At 43.8% G+C, this 16,444-nt stretch overlaps 1 protein-coding gene across 1 annotated transcript in view; it reads right to left on the bottom strand.

Moving 5' to 3' along the window:
• The window catches only part of LOC138670177 (Krueppel-like factor 8), a 205,235-nt gene that overhangs the window by 116,028 nt on the left and 72,763 nt on the right, over positions 1–16,444 (bottom strand). The gene's annotated exons all lie outside the window — the stretch shown is intronic.

Consider the following 16,444-nt stretch of genomic DNA (forward strand, 5'->3'; position numbering starts at 1 on the left):
ATAACTGCACTAATAGAGAACCTGCCGCTGATACAGGAGCTATATCCAGAGGAGACATAATACATAACTGTACTAATAGAGAACCTGCCGCTGATACAGGAGCTATATCCAGAGGAGACATAATACATAACTGTACTAATAGAGAACCTGCCGCTGATACAGGAGCTATATCCAGGAGACATAATACATAACTGTACTAATAGAGAACCTGCCACTGATACAGGAGCTATATCCAGAGGAGACATAATACATAACTGCACTAATAGAGAACCTGCCGCTGACACAGGAGCTATATCCAGGAGACATAATACATAACTGTACTAATAGAGAACTTGCCGCTGATACAGGAGCTATATCCAGGAGACATAATACATAACTGTACTAATAGAGAACCTGCCGCTGATACAGGAGCTATATCCAGGAGACATAATACATAACTGTACTAATAGAGAACCTGCCGCTGATACAGGAGCTATATCCAGAGGAGACATAATACATAACTGCACTAATAGAGAACCTGCCGCTGACACAGGAGCTATATCCAGGAGACATAATACATAACTGCACTAATAGAGAACCTGCCGCTGATATAGGAGCTATATCCAGGAGACATAATACATAACTGCACTAATAGAGAACCTGCCGCTGATACAGGAGCTATATCCAGGAGACATAATACATAACTGTACTAATAGAGAACCTGCCGCTGATACAGGAGCTATATCCAGGAGACATAATACATAACTGTACTAATAGAGAACTTGCCGCTGATACAGGAGCTATATCCAGGAGACATAATACATAACTGTACTAATAGAGAACCTGCCGCTGATACAGGAGCTATATCCAGGAGACATAATACATAACTGTACTAATAGAGAACCTGCCGCTGATACAGGAGCTATATCCAGGAGACATAATACATAAGTGTACTAATAGAGAACCTGCCGCTGATACAGGCGCTATATCCAGGAGACATAATACATAACTGTACTAATAGAGAACCTGCCGCTGATACAGGAGCTATATCCTGGAGACATAATATATAACTGTACTAATAGAGAACCTGCCGCTGATACAGGAGCTATATCCAGGAGACATAATATATAACTGTACTAATAGAGAACCTGCCGCTGATACAGGAGCTATATCCAGGAGACAAAATACATAACTGTACTAATAGAGAACCTGCTGCTGATACAGGCGCTATATCCAGGAGACATAATACATAACTGTACTAATAGTGAACCTGCCGCTGATACAGGAGCTATATCCAGAGGACATAATACATAACTGTACTAATAGAGAACCTGCCGCTGATACAGGAGCTATATCCAGAGGACATAATACATAACTGCACTAATAGAGAACCTGCCGCTGATACAGGAGCTATATCCAGGAGACATAATACATAACTGTACTAATAGAGAACCTGCCGCTGATACAGGAGCTATATCCAGGAGACATAATACATAACTGTACTAATAGAGAACCTGCCGCTGATACAGGAGCTATATCCAGGAGACATAATACATAACTGTACTAATAGAGAACCTGCCACTGATACAGGAGCTATATCCAGGAGACATAATACATAACTGTACTAATAGAGAACCTGCCGCTGATACAGGGGCTATATCCAGGAGACATAATACATAACTGTACGAATAGAGAACCTGCCACTGATACAGGAGCTATATCCAGGAGACATAATATATAACTGAACTAATAGAGAACCTGCCGCTGATACAGGAGCTATATCCAGGAGACATAATACATAACTGTACTAATAGAGAACCTGCCGCTGATACAGGCGCTATACCCAGGAGACATAATACATAACTGTACTAATAGAGAACCTGCCGCTGATATAGGAGCTATATCCAGGAGACATAATACATAACTGCACTAATAGAGAACCTGCCGCTGACACAGGAGCTATATCCAGGAGACATAATACATAACTGCACTAATAGAGAACCTGCCGCTGATACAGGAGCTATATCCAGGAGACATAATACATAACTGTACTAATAGAGAACCTGCCGCTGATACAGGAGCTATATCCAGAGGAGACATAATACATAACTGTACTAATAGAGAACCTGCCGCTGATACAGGAGCTATATCCAGAGGACATAATACATAACTGCACTAATAGAGAACCTGCCGCTGATACAGGAGCTATATCCAGGAGACATAATACATAACTGCACTAATAGAGAACCTGCCGCTGATACAGGAGCTATATCCAGGAGACATAATACATAACTGCACTAATAGAGAACCTGCCGCTGATACAGGAGCTATATCCAGGAGACATAATACATAACTGTACTAATAGAGAACCTGCCGCTGATACAGGAGCTATATCCAGAGGAGACATAATACATAACTGTACTAATAGAGAACCTGCCGCTGATACAGGAGCTATATCCAGAGGAGACATAATACATAACTGTACTAATAGAGAACCTGCCGCTGATACAGGAGCTATATCCAGAGGAGACATAATACATAACTGTACTAATAGAGAACCTGCCGCTGATACAGGAGCTATATCCAGGAGACATAATACATAACTGCACTAATAGAGAACCTGCCGCTAATACAGGAGCTATATCCAGAGGAGACATAATACATAACTGTACTAACAGAGAACCTGCCGCTGATACAGGAGCTATATCCAGGAGACATAATACATAACTGTACTAATAGAGAACCTGCCGCTGATACAGGAGCTATATCCAGGAGACATAATACATAACTGCACTAATAGAGAACCTGCCGCTGATACAGGAGCTATATCCAGGAGACATAATACATAACTGCACTAATAGAGAACCTGCCGCTGATACAGGAGCTATATCCAGGAGACATAATACATAACTGTACTAATAGAGAACCTGCCGCTGATACAGGAGCTATATCCAGGAGACATATTACATAACTGTACTAATAGAGAACCTGCCGCTGATACAGGAGCTATATCCAGAGGAGACATAATACATAACTGTACTAATAGAGAACCTGCCGCTGATACAGGAGCTATATCCAGAGGAGACATAATACATAACTGTACTAATAGAGAACCTGCCGCTGATACAGGAGCTATATCCAGAGGAGACATAATACATAACTGTACTAATAGAGAACCTGCCGCTGATACAGGAGCTATATCCAGAGGACATAATACATAACTGTACTAATAGAGAACCTGCCGCTGATACAGGAGCTATATCCAGGAGACATAATACATAACTGTACTAATAGAGAACCTGCCGCTGATACAGGAGCTATATCCAGGAGACATAATACATAACTCTACTAATAGAGAACCTGCCGCTGATACAGGAGCTATATCCAGAGGAGACATAATACATAACTGTACTAATAGAGAACCTGCCGCTGATACAGGAGCTATATCCAGAGGACATAATACATAACTGTACTAATAGAGAACCTGTCGCTGATACAGGAGCTATATCCAGGAGACATAATACATAACTGCACTAATAGAGAACCTGCCGCTGATACAGGAGCTATATCCAGGAGACAATACATAACTGTACTAATAGAGAACCTGCCGCTGATACAGGAGCTATATCCAGGAGACATAATACATAACTGCTCTAATAGAGAACCTGCCGCTGATACAGGAGCTATATCCAGAGGAGACATATTACATAACTGCACTAATAGAGAACCTGCCGCTGATACAGGAGCTATATCCAGAGGAGACATAATACATAACTGTACTAATAGAGAACCTGCCGCTGATACAGGAGCTATATCCAGGAGACATAATACATAACTGTACTAATAGAGAACCTGCCGCTGATACAGGAGCTATATCCAGGAGACATAATACATAACTGCACTAATAGAGAACCTGCCGCTGATACAGGAGCTATATCCAGGAGACATATTACATAACTGCACTAATAGAGAACCTGCCGCTGATACAGGAGCTATATCCAGAGGAGACATAATACATAACTGCACTAATAGAGAACCTGCCGCTGATACAGGAGCTATATCCAGGAGACATAATACATAACTGTACTAATAGAGAACCTGCCGCTGATACAGGAGCTATATCCAGGAGACATAATACATAACTGTACTAATAGAGAACCTGCCGCTGATACAGGAGCTATATCCAGGAGACATAATACATAACTGCACTAATAGAGAACCTGCCGCTGATACAGGAGCTATATCCAGAGGAGACATATTACATAACTGCACTAATAGAGAACCTGCCGCTGATACAGGAGCTATATCCAGGAGACATAATACATAACTGTACTAATAGAGAACCTGCCGCTGATACAGGAGCTATATCCAGGAGACATAATACATAACTGTACTAATAGAGAACCTGCCGCTGATACAGGAGCTATATCCAGAGGAGACATATTACATAACTGCACTAATAGAGAACCTGCCGCTGATACAGGAGCTATATCCAGGAGACATAATACATAACTGTACTAATAGAGAACCTGCCGCTGATACAGGAGCTATATCCAGGAGACATAATACATAACTGTACTAATAGAGAACCTGCCGCTGACACAGAAGCTATATCCAGGAGACATAATACATAACTGTAGTAATAGAGAACCTGCCGCTGATACAGGAGCTATATCCAGGAGATATAATACATAACTGTACTAATAGAGAACCTGCCGCTGATACAGGAGCTATATCCAGAGGAGACATAATACATAACTGTACTAATAGAGAACCTGCCGCTGATACAGGGGCTATATCCTGGAGACATAATACATAACTGTACTAATAGAGAACCTGCCGCTGATACAGGAGCTATATCCAGGAGACATAATACATAACTGTACTAATAGAGAACCTGCCGCTGATACAGGAGCTATATCCAGGAGACATAATACATAACTGTACTAATAGATAACCTGCCGCTGACACAGAAGCTATATCCAGGAGCCATAATACATAACTGTACTAATAGAGAACCTGCCGCTGATACAGGAGCTATATCCAGGAGACATAATACATAACTGTACTAATAGAGAACCTGCCGCTGATACAGGAGCTATATCCAGAGGAGACATAATACATAACTGCACTAATAGAGAACCTGCCGCTGATACAGGAGCTATATCCAGGAGACATAATACATAACTGTACTAATAGAGAACCTGCCGCTGATACAGGAGCTATATCCAGGAGACATAATAGATAACTGCACTAATAGAGAACCTGCCGCTGATACAGGAGCTATATCCAGGAGACATAATACATAACTGCACTAATAGAGAACCTGCCGCTGATACAGGAGCTATATCCAGAGGACATAATATATAACTGTACTAATAGAGAACCTGCCGCTGATACAGGAGCTATATCCAGGAGACATAATACATAACTGTACTAATAGAAAACCTGCCGCTGATACAGGAGCGATATCCAGAGGACATAATACATAACTGTACTAATAGAGAACCTGCCGCTGATACAGGAGCTATATCCAGGAGACATAATACATAACTGTACTAATAGAGAACCTGCTGCTGATACAGGAGCTATATCCAGAGGAGACATAATACATAACTGTACTAATAGAGAACCTGTCGCTGATACAGGAGCTATATCCAGGAGACATAATACATAACTGTACTAATAGAGAACCTGCCGCTGATACAGGAGCTATATCCAGAGGAGACATAATACATAACTGTACTAATAGAGAACCTGCCGCTGACACAGGAGCTATATCCAGGAGACATAATACATAACTGTACTAATAGAGAACCTGCCGCTGATACAGGAGCTATATCCAGAGGAGACATAATACATAACTGCACTAATAGAGAACCTGCCGCTGATACAGGAGCTATATCCAGGAGACATAATACATAACTGCACTAATAGAGAACCTGCCGCTGATACAGGAGCTATATCCAGGAGACATAATACATAACTGCACTAATAGAGAACCTGCCGCTGATACAGGAGCTATATCCAGGAGACATAATACATAACTGTACTAATAGATAACCTGCCGCTGACACAGAAGCTATATCCAGGAGCCATAATACATAACTGTACTAATAGAGAACCTGCCGCTGATACAGGAGCTATATCCAGGAGACATAATACATAACTGCACTAATAGAGAACCTGCCGCTGACACAGGAGCTATATCCAGGAGACATAATACATAACTGCACTAATAGAGAACCTGCCGCTGATACAGGAGCTATATCCAGGAGACATAATACATAACTGTACTAATAGAGAACCTGCCGCTGATACAGGAGCTATATCCAGGAGACATAATACATAACTGCACTAATAGAGAACCTGCCGCTGATACAGGAGCTATATCCAGGAGACATAATACATAACTGTACTAATAGATAACCTGCCGCTGACACAGAAGCTATATCCAGGAGCCATAATACATAACTGTACTAATAGAGAACCTGCCGCTGATACAGGAGCTATATCCAGGAGACATAATACATAACTGCACTAATAGAGAACCTGCCGCTGACACAGGAGCTATATCCAGGAGACATAATACATAACTGCACTAATAGAGAACCTGCCGCTGATACAGGAGCTATATCCAGAGGACATAATACATAACTGTACTAATAGAGAACCTGCCGCTGATATAGGAGCTATATCCAGAGGACATAATACATAACTGCACTAATAGGGAACCTGCCGCTGACACAGGAGCTATATCCAGGAGACATAATACATAACTGTACTAATAGAGAACCTGCCGCTGATACAGGAGCTATATCCAGGAGACATAATACATAACTGCACTAATAGAGAACCTGCCGCTGATACAGGAGCTATATCCAGAGGAGACATATTACATAACTGCACTAATAGAGAACCTGCCGCTGATACAGGAGCTATATCCAGGAGACATAATACATAACTGTACTAATAGAGAACCTGCCGCTGATACAGGAGCTATATCCAGGAGACATAATACATAACTGTACTAATAGAGAACCTGCCGCTGATACAGGAGCTATATCCAGAGGAGACATATTACATAACTGCACTAATAGAGAACCTGCCGCTGATACAGGAGCTATATCCAGGAGACATAATACATAACTGTACTAATAGAGAACCTGCCGCTGATACAGGAGCTATATCCAGGAGACATAATACATAACTGTACTAATAGAGAACCTGCCGCTGACACAGAAGCTATATCCAGGAGACATAATACATAACTGTAGTAATAGAGAACCTGCCGCTGATACAGGAGCTATATCCAGGAGATATAATACATAACTGTACTAATAGAGAACCTGCCGCTGATACAGGAGCTATATCCAGGAGACATATTACATAACTGTACTAATAGAGAACCTGCCGCTGATACAGGAGCTATATCCAGGAGACATAACACATAACTGTACTAATAGAGAACCTGCCGCTGATACAGGAGCTATATCCAGAGGAGACATAATACATAACTGTACTAATAGAGAACCTGCCGCTGATACAGGGGCTATATCCTGGAGACATAATACATAACTGTACTAATAGAGAACCTGCCGCTGATACAGGAGCTATATCCAGGAGCCATAATACATAACTGTACTAATAGAGAACCTGCCGCTGATACAGGAGCTATATCCAGGAGACATAATACATAACTGTACTAATAGAAAACCTGCCGCTGATACAGGAGCGATATCCAGAGGACATAATACATAACTGTACTAATAGAGAACCTGCCGCTGATACAGGAGCTATATCCAGGAGACATAATACATAACTGTACTAATAGAGAACCTGCTGCTGATACAGGAGCTATATCCAGAGGAGACATAATACATAACTGTACTAATAGAGAACCTGTCGCTGATACAGGAGCTATATCCAGGAGACATAATACATAACTGTACTAATAGAGAACCTGCCGCTGATACAGGAGCTATATCCAGAGGAGACATAATACATAACTGTACTAATAGAGAACCTGCCGCTGACACAGGAGCTATATCCAGGAGACATAATACATAACTGTACTAATAGAGAACCTGCCGCTGATACAGGAGCTATATCCAGGAGACATAATACATAACTGTACTAATAGAGAACCTGCCGCTGATACAGGAGCTATATCCAGGAGACATAATACATAACTGCACTAATAGAGAACCTGCCGCTGATACAGGAGCTATATCCAGGAGACATAATACATAACTGTACTAATAGATAACCTGCCGCTGACACAGAAGCTATATCCAGGAGCCATAATACATAACTGTACTAATAGAGAACCTGCCGCTGATACAGGAGCTATATCCAGGAGACATAATACATAACTGCACTAATAGAGAACCTGCCGCTGACACAGGAGCTATATCCAGGAGACATAATACATAACTGCACTAATAGAGAACCTGCCGCTGATACAGGAGCTATATCCAGAGGACATAATACATAACTGTACTAATAGAGAACCTGCCGCTGATATAGGAGCTATATCCAGAGGACATAATACATAACTGCACTAATAGGGAACCTGCCGCTGACACAGGAGCTATATCCAGGAGACATAATACATAACTGTACTAATAGAGAACCTGCCGCTGATACAGGAGCTATATCCAGGAGACATAATACATAACTGCACTAATAGAGAACCTGCCGCTGATACAGGAGCTATATCCAGGAGACATAATACATAACTGTACTAATAGAGAACCTGCCGCTGATACAGGAGCTATATCCAGGAGACATAATACATAACTGTACTAATAGAGAACCTGCCGCTGATACAGGAGCTATATCCAGGAGACATAATACATAACTGTACTAATAGAGAACCTGCCGCTGATACAGGAGCTATATCCAGGAGACATAATACATAACTGCACTAATAGAGAACCTGCCGCTGATACAGGAGCTATATCCAGGAGACATAATACATAACTGTACTAATAGAGAACCTGCCGCTGATACAGGAGCTATATCCAGAGGAGACATAATACATAACTGCACTAATAGAGAACCTGCCGCTGATACAGGAGCTATATCCAGGAGACATAATACATAACTGTACTAATAGAGAACCTGCCGCTGATACAGGAGCTATATCCAGAGGAGACATAATACATAACTGTACTAATAGAGAACCTGCCGCTGATACAGGAGCTATATCCAGGAGACATAATACATAACTGTACTAATAGAGAACCTGCCGCTGATACAGGAGCTATATCCAGAGGAGACATAATACATAACTGTACTAATAGAGAACCTGCCGCTGATACAGGAGCTATATCCAGAGGAGACATAATACATAACTGTACTAATAGAGAACCTGCCGCTGATACAGGAGCTATATACAGAGGAGACATAATACATGATCCCGCCCACCATTCCTAGGAGTAAGAAGCAATGAACATGAGCTCCTGAATTTCCATCACTTTATACCTTGTAATGAGTCAACTGTAAGACAAAACCTGGAAAAACTCAACTCCGTGGAACATAAAAGTGATCTGGACTGAACTGGACTTTACATTTTATGAAAAAAGGAAGAATTGGAGGATTTAAAGGACAAAACAAGAATCTCCTGGAGGACACAGACTGGAAGCAGCCGACATCATACATCTGACATCCTGATACCTGGACCTATAGAAGGTAGGAGAATTCTTTAACTACAACACAACCTATAGACTTGCTACAAATTAATCTTCTTAGAAACAAGGATTATAATTAACATATAACTACAAAATGGAAAATACAAATTTAGAACATGTAAATGAACAAAGCCCAGAGCCAGAGACACAGGAATGCTGGGGGCCAGATCAGGAGATAACACAGGGGGGCAATAAATCCAAGATGGACTACATTAGAGAGAATCCAGAGACTCTTTATGCAGATTTCACAAAGAAAGAACGAAAAAGAAAAACCAATGTATTATTCTATACAGAACAACCCTCAGCCTGGCACACTGCGCTGTGCAAACGATACAAACATGTATCTAAATCCAACGATAAAGGTGTCCAGCAGATTAAAATTACCAGCCAAGCAGATGAGGACACCAATGCGCTCACCATACTCCTATACAAAAATGGCACAGTCATGGCGCAGGGGACGGAGGAGATTCTGCAGCAATTTGAAAATTGTTTCTCCGATATCAAAGAGCAGGCACAAACCTACAAAGGACTACAAGCCTCAGCAGCTACCTCTAATGCTCACATAGGGATTCCCAGACAGAGCTGCCTAACCCCCGACACTTCACACCTCTCGCCCGATAACATCAGAGACTTCCTATCTCAACTAGAAAGAGACTTGGTCCAACTGAAATTTGAATGTGAAAGAAACTCACAAAGCAACGCAAATTACCAAGCAGCAAATGACACGGCCATACAGAAAATAAGGGCCGAAATGTGTGAAATGAAATATCAATACAAGGCAGCACTACAGGAAATGGGGGAGCTGAAAAAAGACAATGATCAACTCCGAAAGGAGATTAGAGAATTAAAAGCCCATAGCCCTGGTCATCTGAACCAGCAGGGGGCAACGAAAACAAGCCAGAGGGCAGACAATATGGCCAGCACTGAACAGAATGTAGAGACACCAAACAGCATTAAAATAATAACCAACAATATGATGGAAGAGAGAAAAGAACCAGCCACCAGCAAAGCCAGCACCACAGACCCCCATCAGCAGCACCGTAGCCCACCCAAGACATCACAAAGTCCTGATACTGTCCTAATAATGGACTCAAATCCTGAAACCAGAGAGATGGAAGAGAGAACAGAACCAGCCACCAGCAAAGCCAGCACCACAGACCCTCGTCAGCAGCACCGTAGCCCACCCAAGACATCACAAAGTCCTGATATTGTCCTAATAATGGACTCAAATGGGAAGTACCTAAATACACAGCGGCTATTCCCAGGAAAACAGGTCCGTACAATCCGCTGTGCAAGTATTGAACAGGTGACAGAGGTCATCAGTAGACCACGGTTTACCAACCCAAAGCACATTATTATACACACGGGTACAAACAATCGGCCAGACCAGCAGATCGCAGAACAACTGATCAACCTGGCAAAGATGGCAAACCTAAAATTCCGGGACAGTAAAATCATTCTGTCATCGCTGCTTCCAAGAAAGGACATACCCAGGCAAACCACCCAAGCCATCAATGCAGAACTGACTGAAAAGATCAAGACTGTGCCAAACGTGACCCTGGCACAACACCTCTCCATAAACAACAGTCACCTGCACGATGATAAACCCCTCAACAAACAAGGGGTCAGCCTCCTGGCCAAAGAGCTGAAGGACATCGTGCTAAACAGAGACCCCGGGCCTGGATTCAACAGTGGCCATAATCACACTGAAAGACCCCCGAGAACGATAAAGCAGAAAACCCCAAGGCTACCTCCTGAAGCTGGAAACAAAGCTCTTCACCCAGTGTCAGACCATCGGAGGTGGAGACCTCCACCGAGGAGACCACCAAGCCCACACAGATACATGCAGAGCAGTGATAGGGATGAGATAATAAACCTGCTCAATGCACTGCGCAGAATAATAATGTGACTGGATGGAACCAAGCACCGCTATAAAACTGTCAGAAATCCAGTTTGTCCCACACAGCCATACTCATTACAAGGTATATACACACAAACCACACAGAAGAATGTCTTCACTTACAATCAGCAGCTGGAATATCCAGGGTCTCAACGCCTCAACCTTTGGATCTAAAACAAAGGACCCTGATTTTATACAAAGTATGAAAAATATAGACATTCAGATCCTCCTGGAAACATGGACCAGAGCCGAAAACGAATCCCTGGTGCCTATTGGATACAAGGAATTCTTGGTCCATGCCCAGAAAAATAAAAACATCAAACAGGGCCGGGGCTCAGGAGGAGTAGCGATCTGGTATAAAGAGGAGCTCCACCAGTACATCAAACCGGTGAAGAAAGGAGGCAGCCACATAAGGATCAGAATCAGCAGCTCCATCCTCACCTGTCAGTCTGATGTCCACCTCTGTGCCACCTATATACCACCGCCAGAGTCCCCCTACTTCAATCCAGACTGCTTCGAGATCTTATAAAGAGAAGCCGCCCATTATCAGGCCCTGGGCAAAGTTCTCATCTTTGGAGACCTCAATGCAAGAACAGGGAGAGAGAGAGACTTCCTGACCACGGATGGAAACATCTACATACTTGGAGCAGAGAATGACGGCCAAGACCCTGTACACACTGAGAGAAACAGCTATGACAGTACAGTCAACAAAAGTGGCAGAAAGCTCCTGAACGTATGTAAAAGTTTAGGACTTCATATCCTTAATGGACGAAGCAAGGGTGACTCCTTAGGAAGGTATACACTAAACTCCCATGTAGGGAGGAGTGTAGTTGATTACACCATTACAGACCTGAACCTGGCAGATGTCAGCGCCTTCATAGTCACCCCACAAACGCACCTGTCAGACCACAGCCAACTTCTTCTGAACATGAAATCTACAGAGAAACCATCCACTCAGAAGCCACAGCAGAGCGGCCTCTTCACCCGGCCTCCATCCTATAAATGGTCCAAAATGTCGGCACTAAGATATAAAGAAGCTTCCAGCAGACCTGAAATACAGCGGATGCTCCACCACTTCTACAACCTTGAGTACATGCCAAACCCAGAGGGAGTGAACCAAGCAGTAAAGGACCTCAACAATATATTCTACGCAATGGCCAGACTGTCCGACCTTAAAAAAGTCGACTACAAGAGACCAAAAGAAACACAGGTCAATGGCTGGTTTGACAGAGAATGTAAAGCTGTACGGAAGACCCTGAGAACAGCCTCCAACAAGAAACACAGAGACCCCAACCACCTGGGTCTGAGGGAAGCCTATGACTCCATACAAAAGCAGTACAAAACCATCCTCAGGAGGAAGAAGCAGAGTTACATCTCTACCAAGCTCAATCAACTCCAAGACGCCCTCCAAGACAACTCCTTCTGGGAACTATGGAACCACATGGGCACCAAAGACAGGAAAAACAACAACCATATCCAAAATGGCAACCTCTGGCTCCAATACTTCAGAGACCTCTATAAAGACATTCCAAAGGAAGGACTAAGCCAAGAGCAGGAAAACATAATGGCGAAACTAAAAGCAATGGAGGAAAAAATCAAAAACTTCCAAAACCCGGTGGATACACCTATAACACTACAGGAAGTAACCGAGAGACTCTCCTCCATAAGATGTAGAAAAGCCGGTGGCCTAGATGGAATCCTACCAGAAATGCTGAAGTACAGCCCACCAGAAATACAGGCTGCAATGGTTAAACTCTTCAATATTGTACTGAGTGCCGGCTACTTCCCTCGTACCTGGAACCAAGGCCTCATCACACCCATCCACAAGAGTGGGGACAGGTATGACCCAGCCAACTACAGAGGCATATGCGTCAGCAGCAACCTGGGAAAACTGTTCAACAGTATCCTGAACAAGAGGATCCTCACCTTCCTCACCGAGCACAACGTCCTCAACAAGAGCCAAGCAGGGTTCATGCCGAACCACCGCACCACTGACCACATCTATACTCTGCACAGCCTCATTCAGAGACACGTCTACAATACAAAGAATGGGAAGATATACGCCTGCTTTGTGGACTTTAAAAAGGCCTTTGATTCAGTGTGGCACCCGGGATTATTCCTGAAACTGCTGGAGAGTGGAATAGGAGGAAAGACCTACGATGTCATCAAAAGCTCCTACACCGAGAACAGCTGCAGCGTGAGTGTGAGCGGCAAAAGAACGGCTTTTTTCCAGCAGACCCGCGGAGTAAGACAAGGCTGCAGCCTAAGCCCAACGCTCTTCAACATCTACATCAACGAGCTGGCTACCGCCCTGGAATCCTCCTCAGCACCAGGTCTCACCCTCCAAGACGCCCAGGTGAAATTCCTGCTGTATGCAGATGACCTGCTGCTGCTGTCACCAACCGAGAAAGGCCTCCAGGACAACCTGAAAATCCTAGAGAAATTCAGCTCCTGGCCCTACCGGTCAACCTAAAGAAAACCAACACCATGGTGTTCCAGAGGAGAAAGAGATGATCAGACCAACACCCATCATTTATCCTCAACAACTGCGACCTCACAGGAACGGACAAATATACCTACCTGGGCCTAGAGATTCACCGGTCAGGGAACTTCAAACAAGCCATAGAGACCCTGAAAGACAAGGCCTGCAAAACCTTCTATGCCATCCGAAGGACACTCTACCATCTGAAGCCACCAGTGAGGGTCTGGCTAAAAATCTTCGACTCCATCATCGCCCCAATCCTCCTGTATGGCAGCGAAGTCTGGGGTCCTCACACCTACCCAGACTGGTCAAAGTGGGACTCCAGTCCAACAGAAATATTCCACCTGGAATTCTGCAAGCACCTTCTCCAGGTCCATCGGAGCACCTCCAACATTGCTTGTCGGGCCCAGCTGGGCAGATTCCCTCTACACCTAACAGTTCTAAAGAGGGCGCTGTCATTCCGGGCTCACCTGCATAGGAGCAATCCAAGCTCCCATCACCATAAAGCCCTGATACATGAAGGTGAAACAGAAAAACCAGAACCCCCGGAACAGCCCAGCCAAACCCAACCGGAGCAGAACACCAATCACAACAACCTGACAAAAGCCGGAATTAGGAAGATGGCAGATGAAGGCCAGGAGAGGTATGTCAGTGACTGGAAGAATGATATCATCAGCTCACAGAAACTGACCATGTACCGGAGCCTACAGAGAGACTACAGACTGGCGCCATATCTGGAGAAACTCCCGGACCCCAGAGACCGCCAGATCCTGAGCCGATATAGACTCAGTGCCCACAGTCTGGCCATCGAATGTGGCCGACACAGGCAGAGCTACAAGCCCAGGGAGGAAAGACTGTGCCAACACTGTGATCAGGAGGCCATAGAGGACGAAACCCACTTCCTGCTACACTGCTCCAAATACTCAGCAGTGAGGGACACTCACTTCAGGAGACTCTCACATCTCTTCCCAGACTTCATCACCATGAAGGAGGAAGAGAAAACATATATCTTGCTGGGAGAAGAAGAGAGAGCAGTGGAGATAGCAGCGCGGTATGTGAGCGAATGTCATAGACTGCGAGAAAGAGAACTATGATGCCATGGACTATAGCCCCCAACCTGGACCTGCCCCATCCACCTCCCCTATGCCATGGACTATAGCCCCCACAATGGACCTGCCCCATCCACCTCCCCTATGCCATGGACTATAGCCCCCAACCTGAACCTGCCCCATCCACCTCCCCTATGCCATGGACTATAGTCCCCAACCTGGATCTGCCCCATCCACCTCCCCCCACAGCTCCTACCCAACATCCCTTCAGTCCCTATCCCTATTGCCTCTATACACTTGCTTTGGCAAAACTGATGTGTATTTGGTCCTGCCAATAAAGCTTCTTTGAATCTTTGAATCTTGAATCTGGATACATAACTGCACTAATAGAGAACCTGCCGCTGATACAGGAGCTATATCTAAGAGACATAATACATAACTGTACTAATAGAGAACCTGCCGCTGATACAGGAGCTATATCCAGAGGAGACATAATACATAACTGTACTAATAGAGAACCTGCTGCTGATACAGGAGCTATATCCAGGAGACATAATACATAACTGCACTAATAGAGAACCTGCCGCTGATACAGGAGCTATATCCAGAGGAGACATAATACATAACTGTACTAATAGAGAACCTGCCGCTGATACAGGAGCTATATCCAGGAGACATAATACATAACTGTACTAATAGAGAACCTGCCGCTGATACAGGAGCTATATCCAGGAGACATAATACATAACTGTACTAATAGAGAACCTGCCGCTGATACAGGAGCTATATCCAGAGGAGACATAATACATAACTGCACTAATAGAGAACCTGCCGCTGATACAGGAGCTATATCCAGGAGACATAATACATAACTGTACTAATAGAGAACCTGCCGCTGATACAGGAGCTATATACAGAGGAGACATAATACATAACTGTACTAATAGAGAACCTGCCGCTGATACAGGAGCTATATCCAGGAGACATAATACATAACTGTACTAATAGAGAACCTGCCGCTGATACAGGAGCTATATACAGAGGAGACATAATACATAACTGCACTAATAGAGAACCTGCCGCTGATACAGGAGCTATATCCAGAGGAGACATAATATATAACTGTACTAATAGAGAACCTGCCGCTGATACAGGAGCTATATCCAGAGGACATAATACATAACTGTACTAATAGAGAACGTGCCGCTGATACAGGAGCTATATCCAGAGGAGACATAATACATAACTGTACTAATAGAGAACCTGCTGCTGATACAGGAGCTATATCCAGAGGAGACATAATATATAACTGTACTAATAGAGAACCTGCCGCTGATAC

This window comes from Ranitomeya imitator, chromosome 3 (genome assembly GCF_032444005.1).
Source record: "Ranitomeya imitator isolate aRanImi1 chromosome 3, aRanImi1.pri, whole genome shotgun sequence".
Taxonomy (NCBI): Eukaryota; Metazoa; Chordata; class Amphibia; order Anura; family Dendrobatidae; genus Ranitomeya; species Ranitomeya imitator.